The sequence below is a fragment of the Rhineura floridana genome, chromosome 8 (genome assembly GCF_030035675.1).
Source record: "Rhineura floridana isolate rRhiFlo1 chromosome 8, rRhiFlo1.hap2, whole genome shotgun sequence".
In the NCBI taxonomy this organism is placed as follows: domain Eukaryota; kingdom Metazoa; phylum Chordata; class Lepidosauria; order Squamata; family Rhineuridae; genus Rhineura; species Rhineura floridana.
In genome coordinates this window covers 115,543,123-115,561,291 of record NC_084487.1, presented here as the reverse complement: position 1 = coordinate 115,561,291, position 18,169 = coordinate 115,543,123, and the positions used below count along the sequence as shown (strand labels likewise).

General features: G+C 39.6%; 1 long non-coding RNA gene across 3 annotated transcripts in view; it reads left to right on the top strand.

The window, feature by feature from the left end:
• Positions 1-10,428: 10,428 nt before the first annotated feature.
• Positions 10,429-18,169, top strand: part of LOC133390025 (uncharacterized) — a 33,661-nt gene continuing 25,920 nt past the window's right edge. For 2 of the 3 annotated variants that reach the window (XR_009764271.1, XR_009764273.1), the window contains exons 1-4: positions 10,429-10,523; positions 10,611-10,651; positions 12,996-14,823; positions 15,535-15,633. This is a non-coding gene — a long non-coding RNA (uncharacterized LOC133390025). The remainder of the gene's footprint in view (positions 10,524-10,610; positions 10,652-12,995; positions 14,824-15,534; positions 15,634-18,169) is intronic. The other variant, XR_009764274.1, reaches the window with a different exon arrangement.

Sequence of the window (18,169 nt, the reverse complement as noted above, 5' to 3'; positions counted from 1 at the left end):
GGCCAGATCAGATGACTCCAGGAACAGGTGCAGTTGGCACACTAGTCTTAACTGTACAAAAGCACTCCTGGCGACCGCAGAAACCTGGACCTCCAGGTTTAGGGCTGAGTCCAGGAGCACACCCAAACTGCAAACCTGCATCTTCAGGGGGAGTATAACCCCATCCAGCACAGGCTGAATCCCTATTCCCTGATCAGCCTTTTGACTGACTAGGAGCACCTCTGTCTTGTCTGGATTAAGCTTCAGCTTGTTCACCCTCATCCAGTCCACCACTGCTGTCGGACACTGGTTTAGAACGGTGACAATTTCCTTGGAATTAGGTGGAAAGGAGAAATAGAGTTGGGTGTCATCTGCATACTGATGGCACTGAACCCCAAACCTCCGGACAACCTCTCCCAGCGGTTTCATGTAGATATTAAATAGCATGGGGGGGGAAACTGAACCCTGAGGGACCCCACAGGCCAACGGCCAGGGGGTCGAATAGGAATCCCCCAGCACCACCTTCTGGGTTCACCCCTCCAGGAATTATATTTTGAGTTTTTTAAATACCTGTTTTGTAACTTTGACTTTTATTGACAATTTTAATGTTTGGGATTTTTTTGTTTGTAAACTGCGTAGAGTTTCTATTTACAATCAAGTGGGATATAAATTTTGTTAAATAAATAAATAAAAAGGTTGCACTAACCTTTTGGAGTTCTTGGAGAATTTCAACAAGCAGGTGGATAGGAATGATTCAGTAGATATTGTAAACTTATCTTGGACTTTCAGATGGCTTTTGACAAAGTTCCACCCCAGGCTCTTGAGGTAATCTTAGAAGTCATGAGACTTATGCATCAGTAACTGGCTAAAAACTGGATACCTAACCTGTTCTGGATGGGGTTACACTCCCCCTGAAGGAGCAAGTTCGTAGTCTGGGAGTTCTTTTAGATCCTTCATTGTCACTTGAGGCCCAGGTAGCCTCGGTGGCACGAAGTGCGTTCTACCAACTTTGGTTGGTAGCTCAGCTACGTCCCTATCTGGGCAGCGATGACCTCGCTTCAGTTATCCACGCTCTGGTAACCTCAAGACTGGACTACTGCAATGCGCTTTACGTGGGGCTACCTTTGAAGACGGTTCGGAAATTGCAGCTCGTGCAAAACGCTGCGGCCCGATTGTTGACTAGGACCAAAAGATCCGAACATATAACACCTGTTCTGGCCCGTTTGCACTAGCTGCCTATATGTTTCTGGGCCAGATTCAAAGTGTTGGTTTTGACCTATAAAGCCTTACATGGTGTGGGTCCGCAATACCTGATGGAACGCCTCTCCCGATATGAACCTACCCGTACACAGCGTGCAACATCGAAGGCCCTCCTCCGGGTCCCGACTCATAGAGAGGCTCGGAGGATGATGACAAGATCTAGGGCCTTCTCAGTGGTGGCCCCCAAACTATGGAATAGTCTTCCTGACGAGGTGTGCCTGGCGCCAACATTGCTTTCTTTTCGGCGCCAGGTTAAAACGTACCTCTTTTCCCAGGCATTTTAATATATTTTAGTATATTTATAACACTCTGGTATACTAAATTAATTGTGTAATATGTTTTTAGCTTTGAGAATTGCTATTATGTGTGTGGTAATTATTATGTGATTTTATCTTATTGTATTTTTATATTTATGTTGTTCACCGCCTAGAGAGCCGTTGGCTGTGGGCGGTATAGAAACTGAATAAAATAATAATAATAATAATAATAATAATAATAAAAAGGAAGCAGAGTAGAAAAAATTGGACAGTAATTACAATGGAGGGATGTAAGAAGTGAATTCGCTTCAGGATCTGTATTGGGACCAGTGCTTTTTAACTTGTTCACAAATGATTTGAGCTCAGGGGTGAGGTGGTCATGTCTGCAGATGACACCAAATCATTCAGGATGGTAAAAACAAAAATGGATTACAAAAGGATCTCTCTAAACAGCGTGATTGGGCAAGCAAATGGTAATTGTGGTTCAGTGTAAGCAAGTGTAAAGTGATGCACATAGGGGCAAAAAACTCTTAACTCACATATACAGTAGATGCAAGAGATTTTGGGGTGATGGTGGATAGTTCAATTAATATCAGACCAGTGTGCAGCAACTATGAAAAAGACAAATTCCATGCTAGGGATCATTAGGAAAGGTGTTATAAATAAAACTGCCATATTTATATGATAATGCCTTTATATGCATCTGTTATGTGATCACACTTGGAATATTGTGCACCATTCTGGTGCTGCATCTTAAAAACAGTTATTGCAGAGCTAGAAAAGGCACAGAAAGGCCAGCCAAAATTATCAGGGAGCTGGAGCAACTTCCCTATGAAAAAAAAGGTTACAATATTTGGGACTTTTTTATCAAGGAAAAAAGCAAGTAAGAGAGTATATGATCAAGGTTTATAAAATTATGCACGATGTGGAGAAAGTGAATAGAGGGATGGTTTAGATTAGGTCCTGCTTGTGGGCTTCCCATAGGGGCATCTCGTTGGCCACTGTGACAACAGGATGCTGGACTAGATGGCTCTTCTTATGCTCTTATGTATATTATAGGATATATTATAGACAGGCTCTTGGAAATCTACTCGCCAGGGTAATTATGGCATTAGACCTGTCATGTTCTGCAAGTGAATGAGGTTATCATGAGGCCTTTTACCAGTGTTTGTGACATTTACCTCAATTTAAAAAGGTTCAGAGATTGAGGAAGCTGAGCCCGCAGATGCGGCTTGCCGGATAGGGCAGAACCAATACACTGGTTTCCTGGCAGGTCACAGTTGCTTTCTGACCTGCGAAGGATGAGGCAGTAGGGAGGCCAGCACAGTGCAATCTCACCAATGGCACTTCTGCTGGTGTGTTTGCATTTGCTCCTCACCAACTTCCCCACCACCTTGCAACACCCCCTCCCGGTAAGCAACAGCGACCCACCTGTGAGCCATTTATTCTGTAGGGCAATGCTTGTTCGGTTATCTATGCTAATCAAATGGAGCAAGCTGGGCTTCCAGCTGAAAAAGAAGGCTACGGGAATGGAAGTGGGGCGCGATACCCTCTTTTGGCCTGCCACCTTTCCCCAATCATTTCGTTTTAACATTTCAAATCACTAACTTGGAGCTTTGAGAGGCTGAATACCAAAAATAAATAGCAACAAGAGAGAGAGAGAAAATCAAGTGTCTGCTTGCCTTCGCTTTGATGGGCTTCCTACCCAGACTAGCAGTTTAAATGGTAAAATGTCTTTCTAAGATTGTGTGCATTTTGAATTAAATGCTAGAGATTTGCATTTCAGCTGGCTGAAGAAGAGTCTTTTCTCAAACAAATGTTCAATGTGTTTGAGGAGTTGAATTTATGAATTTTGCTCAGAACTAAGCACCACTGAGTCCCGAGTAGGTATAGATAGGACTGCACTTTTTAGAATGCCAATGGCTGCTTTAAAAATACTGCAGGACGTTCATGATGGCATGGACATTGTATCGTCTTAGGAGAAGGCAGCTACAAATCTTCATCAGATACCATTGTCCTATTCCATTGGTCTTCTCTTCCCAGTCCTCCCCAGCATGGTGTCACTGGACAACACACATCATCCTTGACCATGCTGGCTGGGGCATATGGGAGTTGCAGTTGAACATCTGGAGGGCATTATGTAGGGGGAAGCTGATTTTAACCAGTGGCATTGATGACATTAATAGATTTTTCTTCACTTTTCCTCAACTCTGAAAGTGAATCATAAAGGAAATGAAAACAGGGCTTTGCTGAAGACTAAGGGACCATGTTGGGTCTTTATTTGCTAAAGAAGTCATTGTACTCTGCAAAAACATATTGCACAAGGAAAGGTCTGACTGAATACCTCAAAACCAGTCAGTTTCTTTGAGTCTCAGTTTCTTGTTTCTGCTATAGAAACCAACTGATATTTTTTTCAGTGACACTTTTGTTCTTGGGGAGGAGAGGGGAAACAGGTTGGTTAACTAAGTCAAAGAATGATTTCCAGAAACATATTGAGTAGTAGCTATAATGTTGATGATAATCCATCAGTGGAATGGAATGGGAAATCACTTCTGCCAATTCCCCCTTTCCTCTGAAGCCCCCAGTCTCCCTTCATGTTATGGAGAGCTGAAGGACTACAGATTTATTTATTTATTTATATCCTGTCCTTCCTCCCTGCAGGAGCCCAGAGCGGCAAACAAAAGCACTAAAAATACTCTAAAACCATCATAAAAACAGACTTTAAGCTGTATAGGGCTTGGTACACCAAGACTAGAACCCTGAACTTGGCCCAGTAGCAAATAAGCAGGATAACATGTTGGCGATACCCTGCTCCAGTGAGCAGTCTTGCTGCCACATTTTGCACCAGCTGCAGCTTCCAGACCAACGTCAAGGGCAGCCTCACATAGAGTGCATTACAGTAATCCAACCTGGAGGTTACCAGTGTGTGGACAACAGTGGTCAGACTTTCCTGGTCCAGAAACGGTCACAGCTGTCTTACCAGCTGAAGCTGGTAAAAGGCATTCCTAGCCACTGAGGTTACCTGGGCCTCTAGGGACAAAGATGGATCCAGGAGCACCCCCAGACTACAGACCTGCTCTTTCAGAGGGAGTACAACCCCATCCAAAGCAGGCAACAGAACAAGTATCTGAACTCAGGAACCACCAACCCACAGCACCTCCATCTTGCTAGGATTCAGACTCAGTTTATTGGCCCTCATCCAGCCCACCACCGAGTCCAGGCATTGGTGCAGTGCTTGCATGGCCTCTCCCAATTCAGATGTTACAGAGAAACAGAGCTGCGTATTTTCAGTGTACTGCTGACACCCCACCCCAAATCCCCTGATGATCGCTCCCAAGGGCTTCATATAGATGTTAAACAGCATGGGGGACAAGGTGGTACCTGCGGCACTCCACAGCACAACTGCCAGGGGGCCGAAAGATAATCACCCAATGCTATTATCTGAAAATGACCTCGGAGATAGGATCGGAACCACTGTAAAACAGTGCCTCCAATACCCATCTCACCAAGTTACCCAGAAGGATACCATGGTCAATGGTAACAAAAGCTGCTGAGAGATCAAGTAACAGTAACAGGGTCGCACTCCCCATGTCCTTCTCCCAATAAAGGTCATCCATCAGGGTGACCAAGGCCGATTCAGTCCCATAACCAGGTCTGAACCCAGACTGGAATGGATCAAGATAATCTGTTTCATCCAAGAGTATTTGCAACTGCTGCGCCACAACTCTCTCAATCACCTTCCCTAAGAAGGGGGTATTTGCGACTGGTCGGTAATTGTCAGAGACCAATGGGTCCAGGGTGGGCTTTTTCAGGAGCGGTTGGATCACCCCCTCTTTCAGGGTGGCTGAAACTCCTCCCTCCCGCAATGATATGTTGACCACACCCTGGATTCACTTGGTCAACCCCCTTCAGCAAGCTTTAATAAGCCAAGAGGAGAAGGGTTGAGAGGACACGTTGCTGGCCGCATCATCACAAGCACCTTGTTTATGTCATCAGGCTGCATCAACTGAAACTGTTCCCAAGAAGTTGCAGATTTCCTTCATCTGATTTTTGGTATTATCTTCTCCCACTGTAGCCCCATAAGGCACGCCCCATAATGTTCAGTACGTCTCCCCAATCATCTGGAGAGACTTTACTGTGGGGCACAGAGAGATACAGGAGGTTGGAGGTGAAGGGAAAGATCCTTTGAATGTGCTTGCCTTCCATTCACACAAAGCTGGATACAACCCTATCTTCAAGGGGAATTGCTTCTAACAGAAGCTCAGGTCATCTATGGTTAATAATACTGCAATCCTATGTATGTTTACTCAGAAGTAGGCATGAGAGAAAAATTTGTTTCGATCCCACCTGATGTGCATTTTCTGAAGCAATACATGAAATGAAACAACTATCAATTGGAATTTGCACTTCTATGCATTTTGCAATGTTAAGAAAAATGGAAAAATGCATACAGTAGTGAAAATAACACAAGAACATAAGAAGAGTCTGCTGGATCAGGTCAGTGGCCCATCTAGTCCAGCATCCTGCTCTCACAGTGACCAACCAGATGCCTATAAGAAGCCTGAAAGCAGGACCTGAGAGCAACAACAATGTTCCCTACAATTGGTATTCAGAAGCATACTGCCTATAACAGTGGAGGTAGAACATAGCCATCAAGATTAATAGCTGATGATAGCCTTATCCTCCATGTGTTATGAACGATTAGGCAAAACTGCATAGAAATATGAGTATATTAGGAGACAAACACACAAAAATGTTTACAAATTTCTGTGCAGATTTTTTCCCTTAAAAAGCAAAGCAAAGCAAACTGGTGTGGAAACAAGCCAAACTGAACTTAAGGCAGGAAAAATGATGAAGTGACAGAAACCAGAATTATCAGATTGTCTGTTCCTACTCAGAGGTAAGTCTTATGGAGTTCAGTGAGACTTACTCCCAGATAAGGGTTCATGGGATTGCAGCCTTAATAAGGCATTTGTTCTTATAAATGTACATAGTATAATATCATATATATTTATGCTATCACCCATATGGTTTAAACTTCCAAAAAATCCCATTAATAATAATCTTCTTTAAGGTCTCTTGTCATTTAAATGTTGTAAAGTTCAGTTACAGTATCTCACATATTATGGTATCATGATTCCCTCCTTCCCCCCAAATTCATCAATACACATATGTAGCATCATATCACATATGTTCCTTGTTGTACCCCTAAATTAATTTTAATGTTATCATGAGCTACAATGCTTTTATGGTTTGTGCTGGAAATGGTTGTCTCCCAAAGGATGGTATTTTATAGATAAAACAGGAAACTATGCACTATAAATTTAAAAGGATTGTTTTACATAATTTTACAGGCAGACACCCTTTTGTTAGGATCATATTTCATTTACCATAGAAATAATTTAAAAAATAGATCTGGAATTGTTTGCAGTCACTTCAGCAAGTGTGCTATGAATTTTCTTCCCTTTTTATATATTGCCCACCCACTGCGTAAACCCATTTATCTGGTTATAGAACATCTTTACAATATGACTAAAGCATTAAAGAACTGTTTATGTTTCATGTGAGTGAACATTCTACACCAGTTCTGATGTAGTGTCATATTCGTGTATTAAGATATTCTAGTATTGATCACGGATTTTTAAGCACGTTTGACTGTTGATTAAAGCGAAGTAAATATTGGTTATTTTAATATGATGCATCTTACTAGTCCATTTAGCAATGAACTATCGTCAGATTCCTTAAAACTTCTTCCATAGTGCATTTGGTTAGCCATAACAACATAACCAGCCCTTTGTTTTCCCATTCTTCTCTTGTAGTTGTTTTCCCCAGTCTCCAGTATTTGCCATATATGATCTTTATAGCTGTAATCATAATTCTCAGTAATTCTCTAATGCAACTTATCTGTGTGAGGCAACAAAGGTTGTATCAAATGTCAGTCATATTCAGAGTAGACATTGAAATGAATCGCCATTGCCGCCCTGGGCTCCTGCCAAGAGGAAGGGTGGGATATAAATCAAATAACAAATAAATAATGGTTCATACAATGTTGAGAGTTTTTAATTTGCCGTCTATCACTGGCACAGGATCCCTTTTATAAAACCAAATATACAGAGAAAGTAAAGGGTAATTAGAGAAATACAGTACAAAAAAGTGGCAATGGGCAATTGTGTATTAGTTTATCCCAACTTTCCTATCTGTAGATGAAGAATTGCCTGCTTGTGATGGTGAATTTTGGGATTTGTTGGACCGGGGATCCTTAAGGAAATTGAAAACACATTGCAGCAAAGGTAGGCCTTTATTGGTTACGTGCGCATGGTCAGTCTCCCATGATGTTTGGTGGAGCTCTGCAACATGGCGTTGCTTGCATAGGGTTCTTATACATTTTAGAACAAAGATATTAGCATATCCAATCAAGGGGTTATACATGAGCATTACATAGCTGTTACATAGTGATTACATAGTGGTTACGCTGTCTACATTAACTTCTAGCCAATCAGGTAATTTCTCAGTAATTCTAATACCAGCACATTTCAGCTATGAGCTATCTATATTACAATGTTATTTTGTCCCAGGCCTTGGAGAGCTGGGATGTTCAGTACAAGTTCTGTTCCATTTATCTTATCTACCGAGGGTCAAGCTGTACTAAGCATTCTAGGCATACCAGTCACCATGGATACCAGGCCGAGGAGACAACCTCAAGGAGAGGACTTTTAGCTGAGAGAATGAGGGAATTTTTATAACAGAAAATATTAGAAAAATTCTAGTTCTCTAAAGAAATATATTTGTATATAAAAACAACCTTCCTTTACTTGAATAGTCTCCTAGAAAACAACAAACAGAACACTTTCTGTATATTTATGTTTATATTTATTTTATTATTACATTTATATCCCACCTTTCCTCCATGGAACCATGGTGGCATACATGGTTCTCATCCTCCACATCTTACCCTCACAACAACCCTATGAGTTAGGTTAGGCTGAGAGACTGTGACTGGCCCAAGTCGGGATTATTTTCTTAAACCCCTTTGTTCATCTGATTCCTACTTTTTTAAAAGACACAGGGAACTTCCTGCAATATTTAGAGACCATCAAATTAGAAAATGTGAACTGTCTCTTGGCTGCTATGGATGTAACATCATTATGTACAAACATACCACATGAGGAGGTTATGGCACTTATAGAACTCACTCTCAGTAAGAGGGTAGATTGAAGGAACCCTCCAACCAGCTTTATTTGCTCATTAGGGGAAGTGGCACTGAAAACTTCATTTTCTTTCCAATATTATTGGCAACTATCTGGTACAGCCATGGGATGCAAATTTGCTCCTGAGCTTGCAAATCTATGCATGGATAGGTTTGAACAAGCCTACATTTTAAATGATGATAATGTGTTTCAAAAATATATAAAATATCTGGATGATATTTTTATAATTCGGGAAGGAACAGCTGAAACCCTTATGAATTTAAGGGTTATTTTAATGGGAAGCATGATACTATCAAATTCAAATCTGATGTAAATTATGACATCTCTAGAATTAACTTCCTTGATGTGATAGTAATCAAAGAAGGAATATCTTTGCATACTGATACTTTAGGAAACTCACAGATGCCAATTTCTTCTTGAATTATGATAGCTTCCATCCAGGTCATATTAAGAAAAAAAATGACCATATTCTCAAATGATCAGACTCAGAAGGAATTGTAGCACTGTATCTCATTTTGATAAACAGGCTAAAATCTTAAATGAACAACTTCAGACCAGTGGGTATTCAAATTTTTTTTTTTGAAACAAGCCATGTTATCAGGAAGATAGAAAGAAAGAAATTATTTGCATCAAAAGAGAAAAAAACAGCAGATATCCAGAATGGTGATACAGTAAGGCCCCGCTTATACGGTGGGTTAGGGACCAGGCCCCCGCCGTAAAGCGGAAATCACCGTAAAGCGGGACCCATAGACTATAATGGGGCCGTTGCGTGAAAATGATGCAAAAATGTCATAAAATGTCGTAAAATTGCTAAATCGGCTTTAAAAAGGGGAATTTCCCGCTGCCGCATTAGCGGAACGCCGGAACGCGAAGCGCCAGTTAGCGGGGCCCTACTGTACCATTGAGTTATAATGGCCATAATGGTCCTATATAATAAGTCATACTCAAATACTATTGGCTAATATATACCAGCACATGAAGCAAAACCATAGTTTGCATATAAATGTGCAAGAAAATTTTAAAGACCTATTAGTGCATAGTAATCTTTGAAAAAATGATGACACCAGAGGCCTTAGATTATATCAGAAGGTTAAAAGGCAATTTCCCATGTAACCATTGCAGTATTTGTGGTAATTGTGCACAGCTTAAAGGATTTGTCAGTTGGAAAGATGGGAGAAAGTACATTTTGCAAGATTTCTATAATTCTAACACTAAAGGGGTTATATATATATGGCCCAGTGTCCCTGTAAACCTATGTATGTAGGTATGACTATGAGGGTGTGTGAACAGAAGAGCTGTATTAAAAACTATAGAATGGATGCTCCTATGATGAAACATTTCACTGAACATGGATATACTGATAAAAATCTAAAGTTTTCTGGACCCTGGAACAAATCACTGAATCTGGAAAACAAGTCAAGAAGAAAGGACTTTTTTGGATTTTTTACTCTGCAAATGTTAATGCAACAAGGTTTGAATGAGGACTGCAATTGGTATTCTATGTTGTAATCAATATAAAATTTGGCGGATATTTGTATGGCAATGAGTTTTGTGTACATTTAATAGTTTACCATTGCGGTTATTTTAATTAATTTTTCATTTGTTTGATCTTTGTGTGAGTGCCCTAGAAGGGGTTAATTGTTATTCATGTGACTAACAGCTGTGGGAGGACTCTACATCAAATTGACCACACAGCTGTGTTAACCTTTGACTGTAAATTCAGTTAAAAAAACTTTAGATCTGCATAGCTGCCCTGTCCCATGGTTTCTCTGTAATATTTGTTTCCTGTTTTTACTCACTGGAACTGGATGATAAAGATGTAAGTACCTGAAAAGTAGATTGGCTTTATATTAATAGATTAATTATGTTACCTATATAACTTAGATATTTTCCTTTTCTTGTATAGGATCTGTTTCCAGTCTGAAAGTGTTTTTATTTAAAACCTGGGTGAGTGCTAGTATATATAGTATAATAGATTGTTGTTCCAAAACATTCCTTGCTTGTCCTTCTGAGGAACTAACAATATTATTTGTATTTTTATATTCAAATTCTTTATTTTTACGGTCAGTGACCCGTCATATAATAAAACATTACAAAAGAGTAAAGAAAGTTAACGAAGAACAGTAAAAAAGATATATCTTTAGCAACTGAAAAGATACATATATTACTCAGGAAGAACTTAAGAGCGTAAACTTTGTGCAGCGTGCAGGAATTTAGCAACTCCGTTTGTTATTCCCCTATTGATGCCTGAGATGAGATAACGTATTTTATTATCGGGCGACATCCAGGAGACAAATTCCATTGGTTTTTTAAAAAGTTTATGACGTATATAGTTATACATAGGACACAGTAATATAACATGTTCAAGGGTTTCGATACTGCCAGATTTGCAGGGGCATAAGCGGCGGTCAAGGGGAATCCCCTTATATCTCCCTGTCAAAAGTGCGGAATTGAGAGAATTAAATCTGGCCCTAGTAAGTAAGTATTTTTATATTAGATTTTATTCATCTGGCCACTGAGGAAGACAGGTTGTTCAAATGCGTTCGACCATAATGCCAAAGGAGCACCTTCCTAATATTTGTTTCTTTTAAACTGGAGAGAGAGGTGCCTTTTGGCAAAAGTATTTCAATTTGTTTTTGTTTGACATATTAAATTGTTGTATTTATGTATTATTTGTCCTTAACTTTCTTTTTCTGAACCTTTGGCTTTGGTAAGGATAGTAACCTTTTTCTATTTGAGTGGAGGTTTGAATCTTGGTCTCCCAGGTCCCGCTCCTTTGAATCTTGGTCTCCCAGGTCCTGCTCCAACACTAGAATGATTAACCCTTAATTTCTCTTGACATGTTACTTTTCTATGTGCAGCACGTTTTGCCCACATGGAGGAGCTTTCAAACACACATTTCTCTGTAGCAGGACAGTTAGCAATGGCAAATCTGTCAATTTCAGTTTCTCTCAGTTCCTTATTTTTTCGCTCTTAAATTCAGTTTCCTGCATTTCCAAATCAACTTGTAAATCTTTTTTAAAAAGTCCTCATGAAAATTCATCAGCATGTTAGTGTGAGTTTCTCCCAATATACACAGTTTTGCATGCAATTTTGCTTAATGTAATTTTTGCAAAGCAGTTTTTCCTAATATAATGCATTTGTGTGCTGTTTTCACTAATATATGCATTTTTATGAACACTTTACCCTTGTGTATTTTTATACACATCACTTGACTGGAGAAATGCATTGCCAAATTCCTTGAAAAGTAGCTGTGTTTTGGTTTGTGTATTGTTTCAGAAAGTGAGAATTAGCTAGGTTTGCCTTTATAAGTGAACTAAATCAATTTTCTCCCCATCCCTATATACAGCTTTGTTACGCTATTGTGTTGATTGTGAAGACACTAATTTCCATGCTCACTTGCCAATTTTCACTTCTGCTCTAGATTTATTTTAACAGCCTACTTTAATAACAACACCACTAAGTCTGATGTAAATTCCATTTTAAAGAAATTAGAGCAAAGAAGTTATGATAAGCCTTTGAGCTGTGGGTCCTAATTTTCAGCTCTAGATGTGGGCATGGGGAAGTTTGAAAGATCTCTTAACCCAAAAGAGGAGGCTGATTTACCATTTTGTTCTTGTTGGAAAGAATAAGCAAGAAGTAATAGTACTGATTTCACAGTACACTGCTCTCTTTAAAATAAGAAAAAAGCCCATGGTTTTAATTTAAATACCTTTTTTTAAAGTCTACATACTGGGTTAATTATAATACATGATTTCACCAGACTCAAAACATGTGTAGTTAAATGTCCTAATTTTTTTCACAAAGCTCATAGAATGCAATCCATAGTTGCTGACTTCATGCGAAAAGGAAATGAGATACTGACAGCCAATACGAAGTTTGAATCAATTAGAAGTTCTTTAAATGATAAAGAAAGAAAATCCAAATGCTGTTATCTTAAAGCAAACAGCTTATTTTGATGATGTGGAAGGAAAAATGTTGTATGGTTTTTTTTGGGGGGGGGGAAAGATATGCATATTCAATTACACACTCAAGTGAATGTGTGAAAGAGCCATCACAGAACCTAGAAACCTTCTGATGTGTCATAGCACCCTTTTCAATGCAGGCTGTTCCTGAAGTCCACTAATAGTTGAGTCAATAGTTGAATCAGATGATGTATATGCATGTAGGAATGTTGTCAATGACACATACGATTGGTTGCTAAAAACAGACTACATTGTTGGATTGAAAATGGTGCAGCACCTACATTCTCACTTTATATCCCAGATGATTAGCTATTTTCTATCTCTAGCAGGAACAATGAGGAAGATTACTGTGGCATCTTAAAAAGAAATATATTTATTGTGACCTCCAATGCAAAATGGAAGATACACTTCAGATGTGGTTCTGGGACAAGGCTAATGCCTGCTTTCTTGTTTTGATACCAGATCTAACAGGTTGGCTTATACTGACATTTTGAAAGTATAGAATTTGGTTGATATAACACACCAGTAAAAAGTCAAGCTTATAGAATGTTCATGGATTATAGATATGGATTGTGTACATAGTGAAGTAAAATTCCCCAAAGAAAACAGTGGGGCTTGCTAAGCAGTAAACAATATGGAAGAAATTTTTGTTACTAGAGGCTTAGCATTCACAGTGAGGAACTTACGGCAGAACATGTGGATTTTCAATTCTGTGTTTGCTGCTGACATGCAAAACAGGGCTGGGAACATTCACAGGGGACAAGTAGCAAATGGGATGCTTAACTTTTCTCCCACCTATTGCTTTTCTTTTGAATGAAAAAGGGAGAGTGCTGTAGCACTCAGGTGCTGCTTATGGGCTTCCCAAAGCCATCTGGTTAGCCACTGGATGCTGGATTGGATGGACCTCTGGCCTGATCCAGCAGGGCTCATGTTCTTAACCTCTCACCACCAGCACTTTCCTTCTAGCTGAGATTCTGGGATGTCTTTCCCGGGCAAGTGGGGAAATATAAGAGTGCCGATGAAAAGCAGTGGCTGATAAAGTCCACTGGTTCTCCTCTGCAGTTCCCTGCTATCATCTGTTCCCATTTTGCACCCTGGGTTGGTTATCACCAAAATGTCTAGTTTCTCTTTTATTTTATTTTATTTATTGCATATACTAAAACAAGTACACCTAATTTCATCATCTGAGAATATTTGGCCAGTAGATAGCGATGGCGAGGGAACTTGCAGCCAGTAATCAGGAAATGGTACATGTATTTTAGATATTGTTAGAGGTGCCAAAGAAGTTTGCTGGGCTCAGAAATGAGCTTCAGAGTCTCAGTAATACTTGCCTCAAAGGAGAGGCTCCAAGCAGCTTAGAAAGCATGCTGCTTGTTGCATTCATTTAAAACTTTCAACTAAAAAGCCTAAGAAGTGTCTGTATGTTATGACATGCCACTCGCTCCTGAGTAACTGCACTGAGGAAAGATGTCTATCTCCATATACTTATGGGAGCAGCCATCTTTTTCCTGTACAATGTCTATATAAGGCTAAGGCCATTGTACAAAAACATACATTATGGCTGCCCCTATAGATACATGGGGACAGCTATCTTTTTCTCCATACAGTTACTCAGTGGGGTGGGGGCTGCATGTCATAACATACTGCCACTTCCAGGCACTTCTTAGTCAAAAGTTTTCAATGAATGTGACAAGCACCATGCTTTCTATTCCTCTAAGTAGCTAGAAATGATTTTTTTTTAAAAAGCCAGGGAATTGGTCAAACCATTCATAAAAACAATCACTTGGAGCCAAACATGCTTGGAAAGGTTTATAGACATGTACTCTAATCCACATTCTGATCCAGTCATGATCTGTCAGATGCAGATGAGGGAGGCTTGCTCTAAACTGTGGAGCAAACCCAAAATCTTCCTCTATTCCTAGAAAGAGGCTTCCATTTTTCTCCCTCATTTTCAGGGCACTTTAGAATTTCAATGGTTAAACATAGATATGTAAATTACTTTGCAATATATGTTAGTTACATATCCATTGATGTATAATTGCTGTTGTCCCTGCAGGTGCCTCTTTTGCTTTTCTTTCCTTTTTTCAGAGACTGCACTCCTAAACATGTTTACTTATAAGTAATCCCAATAAATTCAGTGAGGCTTGCTCCCAGGTAAGTGGGGACAGGATTTCAGTCTTAATCTGCTTTCTACTGATAATCATAAAAACCAATGGAATACAATGTTCATTATTGTTCTTTTCATATGGAAAGAAATGTTCACTTTGTTACTTGTGGATTTTATCTATGCTCCTCGATTAAAGTCTGAGCATCTTTATCAAAGTGGGAAGAACCATCCCAATTTGACTGCTCATTTTTACCACCCAAGCCATCCCATAAACCTTTACTTTAAAAGTAAATTTAATAGTATAATTCCTTTCCACCCCCTCCCCCAATGTTTTGTTGACTCATAACTGACCTGCTAAACTGTCCCTCCCTGATTTCTGAGTGGGGCTAACATGACAAGTTTATACTGAACTGTGAAATCATGGTAGTGAGCTCTAGTTGCAGTCTTAACCCCACTTACCTGAGAGTAAGCCCAATGAATTTAATGGGAGTGGTTTCTGAGTAGACATAGTTAAATTTGCATCTGTATATAGCTTTGTGATGGGCCAATAGCCACTTCATTAAGTTTGTCTTTAAGGTGCTATAAGACTGTGTTGCAAAAGACTAACAGCTACCCCTCTGGAAATTTATTCACTTTGAAATGAAACATGCAGGGAATATAACTGACTTATAATTATATGTTAATGGCTGAGATATGTGTATTTATTGTGTGCTACATAAATAAAATAATACAAAAAATTACATATATTTCCTCATCAGTGTGTGACAAAGCAGAAGACAGACTTGTACAAATAAACCAACTGCAGCAGAACAGGAAATACCATATGAAAGTGCAAATGAATGTTAGAATGGATTGAGGTATGTTTGTACATCCCTACTTAATTTTATCCTGATCTCAGTGGTCAAAGGGTTCCATAATCTCTGCACCACTACACTGAACCCACCATTTCTAGTTGATGATAACATGGCATTACAAGGAACCATAAATCATACCTCAGTTGCAGATAGTAAAGTCAGACATGGGTATATGAGGTGATTCTTTAAGTACAATGGTTCTGAGTAGTTTACAGCTTTATACACTAGTAGTAACATGTTGAACTTTGATCAGTAGCAAACTGACAGCCAATGCAGATCCGTTAGCATGGGTATTAAGTGTTGAATAGCATTCTGTAGCAGATTCAGCTTTCGGATCAAGGGCAACCCCTTGTACAGTACAGCCTAGAGATTACTAATGCTTGAACCACTGTAGCCAAGCTATCCAATCCAGTTATAGTAGGCATAATAGTCAAACTGGAAAAAGGCACTCAGTTAGCCAATCTGAGCTTCAAGTGACAAAGCTGGATCCAGGAGCACCCCTAAACTATGAATCTGTTCCTTCAGTAGGAGTGAAACCCCATCCAAAACAGGCAACTGATCTATCTCCCGGATACAGGAACCACTCACTCACAGCTCTTCTGTCTTTCCAGGATTCATACTCAGTTTATTGGTCCTCGTCCAGCCCACCATTGCATCCAGGCACCAATTTAGAACCACCACAGGCAAACCTGACTCAGATTTTTATGGAGGAACAGAACTGAGTTTCATTAGCATACTGATGACACTTTCTCCTGAAACACCTAATGATCACTCCCAGCAGCTTCATACAGATGTTAAATAGGCCCCATGCAAATACCAGGGGGGCATGACTCCATAGGTAGGACTGGAACCACTGTAAAACAGTGCCTCCAGTCCCATCCAATGGAGTCAGCCTATAAGGGCACCATGATTGATGGTATCCAAAGCTGGAGGATCAGACTAGCCTTAATTAAATCTCAACAAAGGTAATCCATCAAGGTGACCAAAGCTGATTCAGTTCTGAAATTGGGCCTGAACCAAGACTAGAATGGGTCTAGATAATCAGTCTTCTCTAAGAATGCCTGCAGTTGAGCTGCTACAACTTATAAACGTATCATTGCAAGGTGGTTAAGGGTGGTGTATGTGTTTTTATTTCCAGTATACATTTATCCAGCACTCTGCAGCCTCCCTAGCTGCCTGCACTTTCTAATCTGAACAAGCCCCTTGGAAGAAGTTATCGCATGACACCTTACCCTGGGCTTTATTTGAAGGGTAGGCACCTGGGCACTAACAAACACCCCTTGACCACCTCCAAAGTAATATATGCACAACAAAACCACTGCACTCAATTTCACATTAACTTTCTCTTCCATTTGATCATTTTTAGTGCAACTTCATTTCTCATAATAATTTAAAAAAGCATAGGAGAAAAGTTCAGCACAGCACTACTCGAGTCACTTCAGTTGCTTCAGTTGGACTCCAGCGGCAGTCCTGTACACACATTGCTGGGAGTAAGCCCCATTGGACACCATAGGGCTTGTGTCTGAGTGAACATGTATGGGATTGTACTGTTAGTCCTACTGATTTTTTAAAAATTTATTTTATGAACTTATACCCTGCCCATCAATGTAAAATATTTCCAAGGAAGTTTATAAAAACCACAAGCAACAGTACTGTGATTTGCATGATTGTATGCTTTGTCTCAACCTTCTGTTTTTAGAAGTTTTTGCTTCGTTTCTAGTGGGCTTTATAAGAGCCTGTATCTCTCCTGCTTCCTCCTTACTCCTGCTGTCACGCCTTATTTATACAAATATTTCACTCACCTTATCAGTGACTGGCAAATCTTGTTGTACATGTGCTCTACAACCAAGGTCTTAAATTTGATGGCAGAGGCAGCTTCACTAATTTAATGGAAGGGGCAGCAGAAGGGGATGTGAAGAAATCTTTAAAGTGTTTGGCTGACATTTGGAGAAGAGATTGGACGCGTTCTTGTTAACCTTTAGAGAGCATATTGCATAAATTGTGACAATGCTCCCAGATTAAATGGGACAGTATTCAGGCACCGGAGAGCTTAAGTCTGCATTTATCACTCTAGCATATGAATTCTACTCTAAAATATGGCAATATATCTTTTAAAGAATGCCATTTTTCTCATTTGGAAAACCAGGCATTATACACTATGGGGCATGGACATTTGTTTGCATTGTCAATCCAAATGTGCTAAAAATATACAATCAAACTGTATTGGAGATCCATCCCTTTCTTATGATAATGGAGCTCTGCTCCTTTGTAAATATCCAATTAAAATTAACAGATTTCCCTTAACATTTCTGTCATTTTATATGGGTAGCTGCTATCATTTTTTTTCCAGTTCACCTTCTGCCCAAAGAATGTTACAATGGATATTACCAGTATTGTGGTAATGTTAATTATATGCAAACAGCATTTGCAATGAGGAGTTTGTGTTAATTGTGTTTTGGCTTGAAAGCATTCACTTGGATCAACCAACTATATCTAAAAGTAAAAAAAGGATTTTGGGGAAGTGTTGCATTGGCATATG